The sequence below is a fragment of the Xiphias gladius genome, chromosome 6 (assembly GCF_016859285.1).
Source record: "Xiphias gladius isolate SHS-SW01 ecotype Sanya breed wild chromosome 6, ASM1685928v1, whole genome shotgun sequence".
NCBI classification, from domain to species: Eukaryota; Metazoa; Chordata; class Actinopteri; order Istiophoriformes; family Xiphiidae; genus Xiphias; species Xiphias gladius.
The window spans coordinates 29,719,919-29,734,487 of NC_053405.1; the positions used below are offsets into that span (position 1 = coordinate 29,719,919).

The 14,569-nt window shown below is 40.1% G+C and overlaps 1 protein-coding gene across 1 annotated transcript in view; it reads left to right on the top strand.

Moving 5' to 3' along the window:
* Positions 1 to 14,569, top strand: part of arhgap39 (Rho GTPase activating protein 39) — a 106,795-nt gene that overhangs the window by 52,507 nt on the left and 39,719 nt on the right. The gene's annotated exons all lie outside the window — the stretch shown is intronic.

Genomic DNA, 14,569 nt, shown 5'->3' on the forward strand with positions numbered 1-14,569 from the left:
TTCAAATGTATTCTCTGCCTTTGAGAGAGTGCTTCTATAAACTGACTAGAATGCAGCTTGCCTCGCCCATTCTTTTTTTCATCTCTTTTCCCTCACACGATTGCCACAGGAAAGAATATTATTATGCTACACACGCATCTACAGACATATACACACATTATAGGATAAACGTGTGTGTGTGTGTGTGTGTGTGTGTGTGTGTGTGTGTGTGTGTGTGTGTGTGTGTGTGTGTGTGTGTGTGTGTGTGTGTGGATGTGTGTCCTCCCCAGAAAGCGTAGTGTTTATCTTCCTCCCTCTGAACAAGGTAGAAGTGTTCCCTGGCTGATGATTCCTTTTCATTTGCATAATAAATGGTTATTCATTTCCTCATTTGCAGCAGTGCTGTTGCTAATCTGGAATCTTAATGAGAGGTGAGGGTTGTCTGTATGAATGTGGAACAGGGAGATGAGCGTTGTCAGGCAAGAGGTGCGGCACAACAGGCAGCATGCTGTTTAAAGAGGCAGAGCAATGGGGAATTTCTCATCTAATGTTTGGGTATTGGAAAATCAGTATAACATGCAATTCTTCTAATTTTTTTTTTCATACTTTATATAATACAAATACAAATTTTTATATTCTTAGAGATTTTGTTCCTTGTCATCATCAAATAATAATTATATAATTTCCATAGTGGAAATTCGTCTTTGACATCTACCTTTAGTACTGATGTGCAAAGATCTTGCCAGTCGCTTCAGAAAAGGCCTCCCAGATGGAAGGAACTCAAGTTGATCATACAGTTGACTTTCTGGTGGTGCACAAATCCCCAAGCTAGTTGGTTGAAGTTTCCCAGGTATTTTATTGGCTGGAGTTGTTTTGGATGCAGTCTGCAATCTTGTGGTACGTACACATTCTGGTGGGTGAGCTCTCAGTCAGCTGCAGTGAAAAACTTTTTTTGTGCTTGGATCATTAAAAAGTTAAATGACAACCTGGATGCTTAGGAGGGAATTCATCCATTCTGTTCATTGAAAGAGTTGCTTAAAGGCAGTGTTTCAAACACTGGATTCACAGTGTGTATTTTTCAAGCTGTGAACATTTCACCAAAACAAAATCAATACAGCAAAGTGGTACAGCACACTTCAAAAGAGCAGTGCATGCAAGAAGGCCCATGAATCTCGCAGAACTAGAAGCCTTTAGCAGGAAGAACAGGTGAAAACCCCCCAAACAAGATCTGAAAGACTCTAAGCTGCTGCAAAAAGCATTTACAAGCTGTGTTTCTTGCCAAAGGGGGTGTTACTGACCAAACTACTGTAAAACTGTAAAAGATGAAAATAGACGAGTAATGTTTCTTAAAATATTAAAGAAATGGGTTATCTTTAACTTCATGCCTTTTAGAAATCAGGTCATCTTTTATTTGCATAACTATTAACAGTAACAGAAAATTTGACCAAGGGTACCCAGAGTTTTCATGCCACTGTACATATGTTTGTTGGACTTGGAGAAGGCCTACAAATGGGTTCCTTGGGGGATCCTGTGGGGGGTACTGTGGAAATATGGGGTTCCAGGGCTGTTGCTACAAGCCATTCATTCCCTATATAACCGTAGTGAGAGTCGTGTCCGTATTCTCTGCAGGAAGTCAAACACCTTTTTGGTGAGTGTTTCCCTCTGCCAGGGTTGTCCCTTTTCACCAGTCCCGTTTATGATCTTCATGGACAGGATTTCAAGGTGCAGCCAGGGGGAGGAGAATATCCAGTTTGGGGGCCTCAGAATTGTGTCTCTGCTATTTGCAGATCACGTGCTTCTATTGGCTTCATGAGACCGTGAGCTTCAGGATACACTGGGGCATTTTGCAGCGGCTGGGATGAGGGTCAGCACCTCCAAATCTGAAGCCATGGTTCTCTGCCGGAAAATGGTGGGCTGCTCCCTCCGGGTTGGGACGAAGCTTCTGCCCCAATTGCAGGAGTTTAAGTATCTCCTGAGTGAGGGTAGGATGGAGTGGGGGATAGACAGGCGGACTGGTGTGCCATCAGCAGTAAAGAGGACGTTGTACTGGACCGTTGTGGTGAAGAGGGAGCTGAGCTAAAGGCAAAGCTTTTGATTCACCAGTCGATCTACATTCTGACCCTCACCTGTGGCCATGAGCTTTGGGTAATGTCGTAAAGAATGATATTGCTGGTAAAGGCAGCTGAAATGAGTTTCCTCTGCTGAGTGGCTAGGCTCAGCGTTAGAGGTGGGCTCTGACATCTGTTGAAAGGGGCCAGTTAAGGTGGTTTGATCATCTGATTAGGATGCCTCCTGTGCACCTTCCATTGGAGGTCTTCCAGGCACGTCCAACTGGTGGGAGACCCCAAGGTAGACCCAGAACACGCTGGAGAGATAGAGGAGCTGGAAAATGTTGCTGGGGAGAGGGACGTCTAGGCTGCCTTGCTTAACCTGCTGTCACCGCGACCCTACTTCGGATAAGTGGCAGAAAATGGATGGATGGATTGATACAAAATCTGATGTAAAGTTATTGATTATAGGCACACAATATTGCCTATCATTTGCTGAAGGACAAATATATTCAGGATGTTTACATGCACTGAAGAAACCTGTTTTATCAATCAACATGTTTAAATGCATTGTAATAATCTGGTTACTGTAAATCTGCATACCATTAACTTTAGTGTACATGCACTAAATCAGTAATCTGAATTGAGGTAAGTGTTTTTGGTTATAAAAGCTGTGCCATACTTTTCAGAGAGCAGCTTTTCCTTATATCGCGGAAGTCAACAGTCAACTGTTTTTTTGTTTGACCAACACTCCAAAACCCCAAAAAGTGTTTAACAGTTTAAATGATTAATCAATTATTGGAATCTTTGTTCATTTCAGCTCTCATCTTGAATTCAACTTGTGTCTGCACTGACTTACATCAGTCTTAAAAATCTACTTGGGTTTATTAGTTGAACATTACAACATACATGCTATCTTATCTCACTAATTTCAAGAGCCTGTCTGCTAAACAGGCTGAGAATTTGCTAAAATCAGAGACTGAGTGTCTTTGCTAAAAATAGATTTCAGTGGCCACATGCCAAAGAGTGTTGTTTAAGTGTGATAGTCAGTGTAAGTAGAGACGTGTAAATGATTAAATTGGCATGTACCTTTGCAGAATAACGTACATGTGTACGTGTGTGCATGCAAGTGTGTGATGAGTTCTATGTGTGTCTATGTGCACGTGTGGGGCTAACCTAATAAGGGATAAAGGGTAGATGGATGGAAGGTGTGTGAGTTGATGGGTTTTTTACAATAACTTAAGTATAGCTTTACTCTACTCCTGCAGCCAAGATACAATGAAATAAAATAAATTACCTTAAATAAACCTCGTTATCAGATAATGGTCGAATCTCAAATTGATGCTAAAAAATGGGAAAGATCATGGTAAATTCAGGTTTATATACATTTGCGCAGCACTAACAGGGCGGCTGTGGCTCAGGATTAGAGCGGGTCGTCCACTAACAGGAAGGTCGGTGGTTCGGTCCCCGGCTCCTCCAGTCCGCATGTCCCAAAATTGCCCCAGATGTATCATCCATGTGTGATTGTGAGAAAAGTGCTGTATGGATGTGTGGGTGAATGTGGCAGTAGTGTAAAGCACTTTGCGTTGTCGATAAGACTAGAAAAGTGCTATTTAAGTGCAGTCTATTAACCATAACGGACCTATTTCACAACAGATGTTTTAGCTTGTCATATTCATTAAAAATGACTGCATTCCATTTAGGTGAACTAGTTCCAGCTTGCTGGTATTGTTCATGCTTACTCAGTGGCATGGCATATGGGACGATTAATGGAACAAAGCCATCATCAATGAAATTAGTTTCACCTTTGCATTTCCTGCTATGACAAGTCAAAATGTGATTGCCTGAAAAAAGGCTTACGTATGTCACTAATCTGCCACTTTTTAACAGAAATACTGTTTTCAGTCACAAATAAATTACAGTTGTTTATGCCTTGCCAGTTCTTTATTTGCTGTTAAGCTACCATCATTGAAACTCAATACTTCCTGCAGTTGTTTCACATTAAAAGCGTACCTAGAAAGGGAAAGATATTTCCTTTTAGCTGCTGGAAGGCTTTTAACATATAACATGCACAGGAAGTGTTAACTTTCATTGACAGTAGCTTGACACTGAAAAGAAGAGCAAGTGGAATAATCTAGTGAACAAAAACATTCAATAATTCTGTGAAAAAGCAAAACTCAGAGTAAGTCTGAGTGTGACATGACTGTTATTATATAACAAATCTGTGAAAATGGACATTATGATGATTTTATCAAGACAGCAGGTAAACTAGATGAAGTGTTAAATTTGCTCTAACAGTAAATTAAAAGAGAAGCAGAGCAGAAAACAGTGAGGCTTCTTACTAAAATACAATAAGATAAACGGGAAATTCAAAATAAAGACCTGTCTCTCAGAAGCCTGTTTCAAACAAAGTTTTTTTCTGTGGTAAGAAATTTGAGGAATTTAGGTTTATACAAGTATATTTTTGAATAATATATGGGTTTATTGAGTTAGAAACCAAACAGTGTGAAGATTTGATAGTTACAGAATAAGCCTGGTCTTTCTGTATGCCCGTCTATCCCTCACCACCTCCACTCCTCATCTATTCCTCTGTCCGTGTCCAAGACTGTCATCCTATTCAAAACTTGTAAAAGTGTTGTCGGGCTGCTCACTAGTCTCCCAGCAACAGTGTTGCAGTGTTTTCAGTGAGAGGGTAGAGGAGCCACAAGCACTTTGAGGGTCAGGCTGCTATTCCGTTTCAGATGCGGCTTTTTGGAGGTCTCACAGTGGGTCAAACAAAGTGTTTCTTTTACTGGTTTAACACTGGACACTGTGTTCCTATGAACACAGAACTAACCCTTACTCGTAATTATCCCATAATTCATTGTATAATTAACCCATAATGCAGATTGCTTCCTTCATATGGTTTAGATAAAGAGCCTCAGATTTGGTTTACGCGTCGTTCTCTGCAGTGGTTTCTCTCCAGGGATTGAAGTGACTGCTGTGAACTAACTAGGTGTGAAAACAGCCTCAGACTGTTCAGATTGGTTTTGGATTTGGCTTGATTCACAGGGGTAATCAGGGCTAAAGCTGTATACACAAGCAGCTCTGAGCTTGGAGTCCAAGCACTACCCAAATACAACATGTTAGCATGTTCTTAAATACAGATGGGTGACAAATAAAAGGAAAAAGCAACAATATCGGCTTTGTGCTACAACCAGCACAAGCAGCACAGTTTGGTATATTCCTCACCTAATCATTGTTTTTGCTCCTCTGTCTGTTTTGTGGTCAGTACAGTGAGAGGTGCAAACAGGTGGGAGGTTCAATCAGATGAGGTAGTATAAAGTGAGCTGTTGGTATTTAGACGTTATGCTGAGAATAAATGTCTCACGTCACGTCTGTTTATAGAGAAAAGCCATTCTGCTGGTTATTTGGTTCCTTTGTCCACCAAAAAGAGCAAACTAAATACTTGGAGGAGTGTGTGTAATGTGCAGCAGTTACAGAATAATTCTCAAAATGCACATAAATTATTTAAATTAATCACTCTCCAACCATTACATGGATTTAAAATGACATAAAAAATTAAAGTTTAATGTGATTACAGCAGAAACATTGGTAGAGCAGTCTGCACAGATCCATAGATTAATGTGGAGAATCTCCGCTGGTTGCGTAGCAACCTGACGAGGCAGACAAGACTCCAGGAAGTTACTATACCTGGCCAATAAATAGTAGGCCGGATTGACACCACAGATTGAAACAAAAAGTAACATTGTTCTGTTGTGGATTGTCCTTAATGAGGGCAGAATACCAGTGGTTTACAACCTGCAGCTAACAATTATTTTTATTACGAGGTAAATGCTTGAATTTAACAGCCCTGATTAAAGGTTTCCTGGACCTGTTATAAAGTTTTTCCAGTCCACATTAGCAGCTTTCGGAGTGTATGCTAACAGTGGTACAGAGCCTGTCTCTGCAGTGCACGGTGAGGGTCGCCAGCTAAACTGGGTCATTTGGAACACCAACACATTAACCAATTATGGCCAATTAATCCTACTATCTCCGCTGTGGATCTTTCTATTTAGCTTGCCTGTTCTGCTCCATTTGACAAGCATTCACTCTGACAGCTGATGTACCATTCTTTCTCTCTTCTTTCTCTCTCACATACAATCACACACAGTAGTTTGTACGAATTGTGGCTGCACCAGTGCTCAACAAGGCTTTGCAGCTTAAAGAGCAGAGATGATTCACACTGGCAGAGAACTCTACAGGGTGATGGAATAGTCTGGAATCACAAGGAAACTGACAACAAAGCTAATAACCAAAATGGTGGTCATGAGTCTAGTCCCAGGCTTTTGAAGTATAAATCTTTTTTTTAAAGTAACCATTTATTATTTTTTTATTTTGACCATCATTTCTGTAAATAATAAGCTGAGATCAGGGAACACAGCAGCATTACTAAAAAGAAGTCCGAAAGAACAGACCCACTTCCTGATTCACCTTTGACCTACTGTACTTACTGTAGATGTACACAGAGTCTTTCATGCAGTTGTATTGCTGACACTTAACATGTGACATTCAGTTTTACCTTCAAATATCATGGTGTAAATCACTGTGTCTCAAGTAGGGGTCTGTCCTAAGTTCTCTGTCCTGGTATTGTAGACTTTGTGGATGTCTTTTTTAAATAAATATGTGTATGTACAAATTATTGTTTATAAATATACTGATGTAATTCTTTCCCATATTTAAATTGTCAATCGATAGTTAGATTACAAAAGGAACACTACCTGGCTTAATAATCATTCCCGACAACAGTTAGAGTTAGAAAAGTGGGGATATTGTTTCGCTGTCAAATCTCCACCGTGGTTCCAGTGTGCACTGGAAGCTTTTCAAGCTTCTGGTAGTGCATCTTCAAGCAACCTGTGCATAAGCATCCATACTGTATTATATTTTCTTGATTGTTTTATGTGGGGCTGGGTGATATAGACCAAAAATCATCTCTCATCTGAATAGCCATACACGATATACATCCCGGTACTTTCTACAAAGTGGCCTGAATGTTCAGTTGTAAGTCAGAGCCAAATGCAAGATGTCACAAGCACTTTGATTAGAACAGACTGTGATCAAAATAAAAGGCATAGAAAGGGTGCAGAGTGGGGGTAGATGCTACAATCCACTGATGTTCCCTAAATGTATCACATGCTGGCTATCGGTAGACGTAGCTAGGCAGCTGTGCACAGAGAAGCCTCTAGTCCCCACTCTGTTACTGCAGTGCATGTGTCTCAAACAGGTGTTTGGCCAAACATTAGTTAGTTTAAAAAGAGGGAAATAAGCCATTCTAATGTAAGATTTATTTAAAACTCAGTGATTGTATCTGCCTGGGCAAGTGTTAATCTACCTAGGCGGGTCTAAATCTAACTGGGCGGGTCTTAATCTACCTAGGTGAGTCTAAATCTACCTAGCCGGCTCTAAATGTACCTGGGCAGGTCTTAATCTACCTAGGCGGGTCTAACTCTACCTGGGCGGGTCTTAATCTACCTAGGCAGGTCTCAATCTACCTGGGCAGGTCTTAATCTACCTAGGCGGGCCGGGTCTTAATCTACCTAGGCGAGTCTAAATCTACCTGGGCGGGTCTTATTCTACCTAGGCGGGCCGCCCAAGTAGAGCCTATGTATGGGAAATGCTCCGGTCTCTGAGAATGTGCCCCCAGTTGTTTTCAACAAAAGTAACTGTCGGACGGATTAAAAATACAGTACAATTAAAGTTATCTTTGGCAGTGTGGACTGGCGCTGTGTCTCCCTCCATGTTGCAGGAGAACTGGTGGGTAAGCGGTGGTGGGGTTTGTGCGTAGACACAGAGGGAGATCGGGGGTGGGGTTGCTTGGAGAGTATTAGAAAAAAGAGATGCAAACACTGGCATGGCTTTACGGAAGAAACGGATTATATAACGCAACATCAAACTAAATCGTTATAAACGGTACCGTCTCATCCTGTATCCTGTTTGAAAATATATGCATATACCTAAATAGTCGATATACCGGCCAGCCCTAGTTCTATGAAGTTCACATATGCTCGCACCAGTTTGCCAGCTCTCCACAGTGGGTTCACCACTCAGAAAAGGCTGAGAACCAATGATTTAGATGAACCGGATAAACTGTTAACATTGTTTCTAAACTGTCGCATTATCAGACTGCTTATGTTTCTGCATGTTTAACTTTCGGAGAGACGTTACCATGTTTCCAGATCCTAGTGATTAATATAGTAAGTACAATATTCTCATCACTGATACAGATTATTAGAAAAATACGATATGATTTTTAATGAACTAAAATTATCCTTTAAGCCTTCTGTGAGAGTCAGTAATGTGTTGTGTTTTCCCTAAATCTTCCCCTTCAAAATAAAAAATAAACATATTACACATACATACAATTTAGCATCCGACTGTACTGACTTGCACCTTTAGCTGATTGATAGTCTTACAGGGGAAGGCACGTGTCACACAGGGACTTGCACTTAAATCCCCATTTGATACATCAGCTGTCAGGACTATGGTCAATGCTGGGTCTACCCCTCATTCAGGGGAAGAGGATATAGTTATGCTATGCTGTCAATAGTGCTTAGGGCTGAGTGGATCATCAGATTCAGATGCTCTTCAGCCACTGCTCAGTCACTGATTTGCTCTGTGTAATAAGCAGCACAACTAACAACAACAGACTGACTTTAGCTCTGTATGAAAAAACTCAGCCCTCTCATTCATTTGAATGGAGCAAGTCTGGTGATTCAGTGTGTCTGACAAGCCATCAGATTCATAGATCTGTTACTCAAACTGGCCTTCCTGGATCATATTTCATTGTCTCAGTACTACCTGAATAACAGGCCCCCACCAGCACAGTCAGTTGCCTGTCTGATTTTGCTCTGGATGCACACTAAGTATATTTTTTCCTGATGAATTAAATAAAGTTTAAATTTGGAGCCATGTGGGACGAGATGATGGTCGCCTAGCACATTGCTTCTGAAAAATTTACCGTTCCTCCTAAAATTTGTTTGCTAAATGCCTGATTTTGCCATCTAAAAGTGGTGGGTTGCATTTGTAAATCACATTGCCATCATTTGTGAAAAACAATGTTTTTTGTGATGGATACTATAAGTTTGAAGTCTCCTAACAGCTAAGCAAGGGATCAACTATGCTAGCGTGGTGATTGGGACACCGCTCCGAAAGCTGCAGGAATGGTTGTTCCAGTTATCGCAACAAATGCTCTCACAGAACTTCAAGCGCAATGCAAGAGATGTCGCAACTCTGCAATAAATTTAATAATTTAACCTGATAATCAGACTGAATTGCAATTTTGTTTCCTTCATTCAGCATGTTTTTTTGCCTTACCAGTTGGTAGTGAATGATCCACTGAATAATCTCGCTAAAAATATTTTCAGTTGACACAAAAGCTGCATTAGCAGTTGATGGGAGCAGTTAACTTGCGCTTAGTAATATGGGATTTAAGAATTGTGATTTCTATAATTTGACTTATACCAATCGGTACCTGTGGCGTAGCACAAAAATCTGTGCCCCATACATATGCAGTCTCAGTGGGCCACCTTAATACATCCATTGCCCTGCCTGTACGAATAACTAAATCAACAGGTCTTCTCAATTCCCTTCCCTTTACACCTAGAAAACATTACTGTGTCACTATACCTCATAATACAAAAAAAATCACAATCACAGTCAAGCTGAATCCAAAACCAAATCAATCACAATCCATAGATATACAAAAGAGAATGTTCTTAATACAGGAGTCATGTTAATTAACTTAATCTGAATTTTTTAAACTTTTCTGATGCTACTGAAGGTTTATTTCCATCAGTAACACTATCAAAACACCGAACACAATGCTGCTTCTTTTATCAGCAAGCTAGCAATTACAATATTGGCTAGCTAGCCAAATTACATACCAAATTTAAACCATTCTGAAACACTGCTAGCAAGTTGTCTTCTCTTTTGTCTCGACTGCTTTCCCCATGTTAGTTTTCTTTCTTTTCTCTTTTGGTAGCCTAGTTTATTTATTTTTTAAATTACATGAATGCTCAAAGTTCACCTGCAGTTCTCACCAAGAAATAGTCTGTCAAACTATTTATTCAGCCAACATTAATAGCTCAATTATTCTGCTAATAGTTAAAAATTTCAAAATTACAGACAACAACAATGTTTCAATTCCAGGCTTTGTGAGGGCCTTCCCCGTGTTGGGGCCCTTGCAACCTGGGATGAAACCCCTGACCCGTACAGCTGCATCCACCACATCCACACTTTTCGCCATTGTTGTAGCTATTTTTCTGTTGTCATGTCTCATGGATGTAACTAGTATAGTTAGCTTGCTAACCACATATTAAAATTATGTCCCCATTCTTAATCATTCTCAAGCCTCTGATTGGTCAATTGCTTCTCCATCCAGGGAAACAGTCCTCAATGAGCAGAACACCAAATCTATCTAGGTATGGAACCAGGCTAGTTTTCTTTTTAGCTACCTGATGGATAGCAGTAACTTCTCACGTATGGTACAGGTCATTAGTAGGATCAGATGTAGCCATAGTGATAGAATTACCCCTGCTGCAGCCTATACAAAAGTACAAAACACTGACATCGTAAAGATTAAGAGGAAAATATATTTTGCCAAAACGTTGGTCTGCTGGCATCCATTAATAAATAAAGATACACTCACCAGGCACTTTATTTGGAACTCTTGTATATCTGCTTATTCCTGCAATTATCCAATCAGCCAATCACGTGGCAGCAGTGCAACAAATTACATTCTGCAGGTACAAGTCAGGAGTTTCAGTTAACATTCACATCAATCATCAGAATGGGGAAAAAATGTGATCTCAGTGACTGTGACCGTGGTATGATTGTTGGTGCCAGACGGGCTGGTTTGAGTGTTTCTGAAACTGCTGATCTCCAAGGATTTTCACCCACAACAGTCTCTGGGCTCAGAATATCCAGTAAGCAGCAGTTATGTGGAACACATTGTTGATGAGAAAGGTCAGAGGAGAATGGCCAGACTGGTTGGATCTGACAGAAAAGCTACAGTAACCCAGATCACCACTCTTTACAACTGTGGTGAGCAGAAAAGCATCTCAGAATGCATAACACGTTGAACCTTGAGGAGGATGAACTACAACAGCAGAAGACCACGTTGGGTTCCACTCCTGTCAGCCAAGAACAGAAACCTGAGGCTGCAGTGGGCACAGGTTCATCAAAACTAGACAGTTGAAGACTGGAAAAATGTAGCCTGGTCTGATGGATCTGGATTTCTGTTGAGGCAGCAGATGGTAGGGTCAGAATTTGGCGTCAACATCATCAATCCATGGACCCAACTTCCTTGTGTCTTCAGTCCAGGCTGGTGGTGGTGTAATGGTGGCACATTTTGGGCCCCTTAATACCAATCAATCATGGTCTTAATGCCACAGCCTGTCTGAGTATTGTTGCTGACCATGTGTATCCCCCTCATGGCCACAGTTTACCATCTTCTAATGGCTACTTCCAGCATGATAATGCACAAACCAAAAGTTGTCTCAGACTGTCATGAACATGACAATGAGTTCAGTGTACTTCAGTGCCCCCCCCCCAAAACATCTTTTGGATCCAGGCTGCCAAGAACTGAGGCTGTTTTGAGAGCAAAGGGAGGCCCGATTCATTATGGGTATGGTGTTCCAAATAAAGTCCTTGGTGAGTATACAGTATTGTATCATAGTTCCAAACATTTATTGTAAGTAAAACTCAGGAGAAGGGCTGGATTCAACACACATGGACTAGCAGTGGCCTGAAGGTATAATCTATGAAGCACGAGATGTCAGTGTGATGCCACATTGTGAAGGAAATTAAATGAAAATATCACTTTCTTCAGTGGGCCTGAAGTTCAGCTAATATCCACGTATAGCTTAATCTGATCAACCGTTTATCTGTATATTTTCAGTTAAAGAACTTACAGAGACTGTTATCCTTGATTCAATGAGTACATCTCTAAATGGCACAGTAATTCTGAAGACTGAAATTGTGACTGTGAGTTAAATGTTCTCATGGCAACAAACCTGGATCTGTCTTTATTGTCTTGTTACCCCTTGTCCGATTTGAAGGTCTAAGGAGAGAGGGTGTTGTAAAGCTCTACAGATCATGAAGCATCTTGAGGCAAATTTGTGATTTGTGATATTAGGCTGTATAAATAAAATTTGACTTCACTTGACTATCAGAGCCACATTAAGGACCATACACTAATCAGCCACAACATTAAAAACAATTACCGGTTTTAATGTTGTGGCAGATTGATGTATGAGAGTTGCGCACTCTGTCCTCTGTTGGAGATGTCTCTGTGTCGTTGATTCTCTGAATTCTCTCCTCACCATCTGCTGTTCAATGCATTAAGAATTCACTTGAGGGCTAGATTCAGCTGTTTAGAAGTCTGTCTCAGTACAATACTCACATAACATAATTTACTGTACTGATGAAGATACTCTCTTGATTGCTTTCTTGTTTGCTTGCTTGAGATCAGTAATCCATCACAGTGAATATGTACCTGTGGTTTATTTTAGTCATTGTGACATTATCATTGCATGCTAATGAAGTCAAAAATTGGAATTTATTTTAAAAGGTCTGCTATAAAAATGAAGTCCCATTTTACAGATTAAAAAATGAACTACTACCAATTCAATGCAAAATTCACAGTTCTCCTCTTCATGACATTATTTAAAAGTTTGTCTTCAATATTTGATTGTCTGATAACATAGCTTCTGAATGCAGTGTTGTTTAGCAGCTCACACTGTCTGAGCTTCCTACCATCACATGAAAGTAGTAGATAGTTAAAGCATAAGAGTGGTGTTATTTTATACTTTTTCTACAGCTAACAATGTGTTAATCTCTCAATACTTTCTGAATTCCCTACACTGTCTGTGGCTCTCACCTCTAACTCCATTTTTTCCTTTAAAATCTTTAAAAAAGACCTAAAAATTATATAGTTTCATTTTTTTTTTAAAAAAGGGTGAGTGATTCTAAAAAAGCTGGGCACTGTAGTTTTGTGCAAAAGTTATTCAAACAAAAGGAAAGATTGCATTTGTTGGGGACTGTTTTCAGTGGTGGATACTGTGCTCTAGTGAGTATTTGGGGCAGCTGAATAGTGTATGTGAGATTGAGTCAAAATAAACTACAGTGTGTATGTTGATGGTAATGAAAGAATTTATCACCCAGTGCAACAGCGGGCTGTTTTCCAAAAATCCTGTCAAATGAGTGGTGTTGAGGTCTTTGTCAGCATCACTTAATCCTATTCTGTTGCTTCATCCTTCTCTGTGAAACTCATTTGAACTGACATACAGCTATCAGCCCACTCTCTGCCTGCTCAACAGGTATTGATTAACCTCTTATCCATCCACAACTGGTCTGAAGACTTCAAGCACACAACAGCATGAAGCCAGTAAACTTGCAGGCTGCGTGGTTCCACACATTGTGGTTGCTGTTAAAATGTTAATTTATAAACTGTGTGTGTGTTTGAGTATGTGTTTTTGTGGGTGTGTGCAAGTGTTTTGGCACATGAATGTTTCTATGTTTTGCTCTTTAGATGTGTGTGAGTCATATTAAAGCCTCCCTCTCCTTCTGGAATACAAACAGTTGCATTTGAGATAAAGACAGATGAGAACGTATGTGTACGTTTGTGTGTGTGTGTGTGTGTGTGTGTGTGTGTGTGTGTGTGTGTGTGTGTGTGTGTGTGTGTGTGTGTGTGTGTGTGTGTGTGTTTGTGTGTGTGTGTGTGTTCAGGCGTATGCAGGAGTAGACTGCCTTGTACCTTGTACAGAGCTATGTGAGTGGGCTTCCATTTTATTATTCATAATATACTGTAGCTCTGTGTAATCCCTTTGCAATTTTGTAATGCTGTACTCAAATAACAACCTGTTGTGCACTTTTAGCTTGTATTGGTTGTCCTACTGAACAAAACATGTTTGGTCCATCTGCCTGTGATGTATAATTGTTATATTCAGATACCAGGGTGAAACTAGTGAAGTTGACCGTAAAAGAAAATAAATGTGCATGCTGAGTGCTGTCCAAAGTATGTGGGAAATGATGTCTTTTATTTTTTTCAAAAAAATGTATATTAAGAAGTATAAACAGTGGAAATGTTTACATGTACACAATAGTGCAAGTAGTGCCAATACTGTATGTAAGGCTATTGAAGCCATGCATGATCCCATTGTTTGACAGCTTCCAATAAATGTTGCATACCATAAGCAATAACCTACTACTGTCGTCCAAGGAGAAATGTGGTATCGGAGATTTTATTGCTATTATTTTGGTTGTCAATTGGTCATTTAACTTTACAGTCTTCGGTTCTTTTCAGCAGAATTCCTTTCCTTGAAGCTGTCACCATTAAAGTGCCTGATATGTCTGACTATCCAATAAGTATTGACTCATGCCCTCCAGTTTCCTTCAAATTCCATGTAACATGAAGAGTTAGTCACATGCACAACTTGTTAAGAGATAACGTAAAATTGTCACATAAATTGGCATTTATTAGTGCAACTCTTAGTGATTAATGT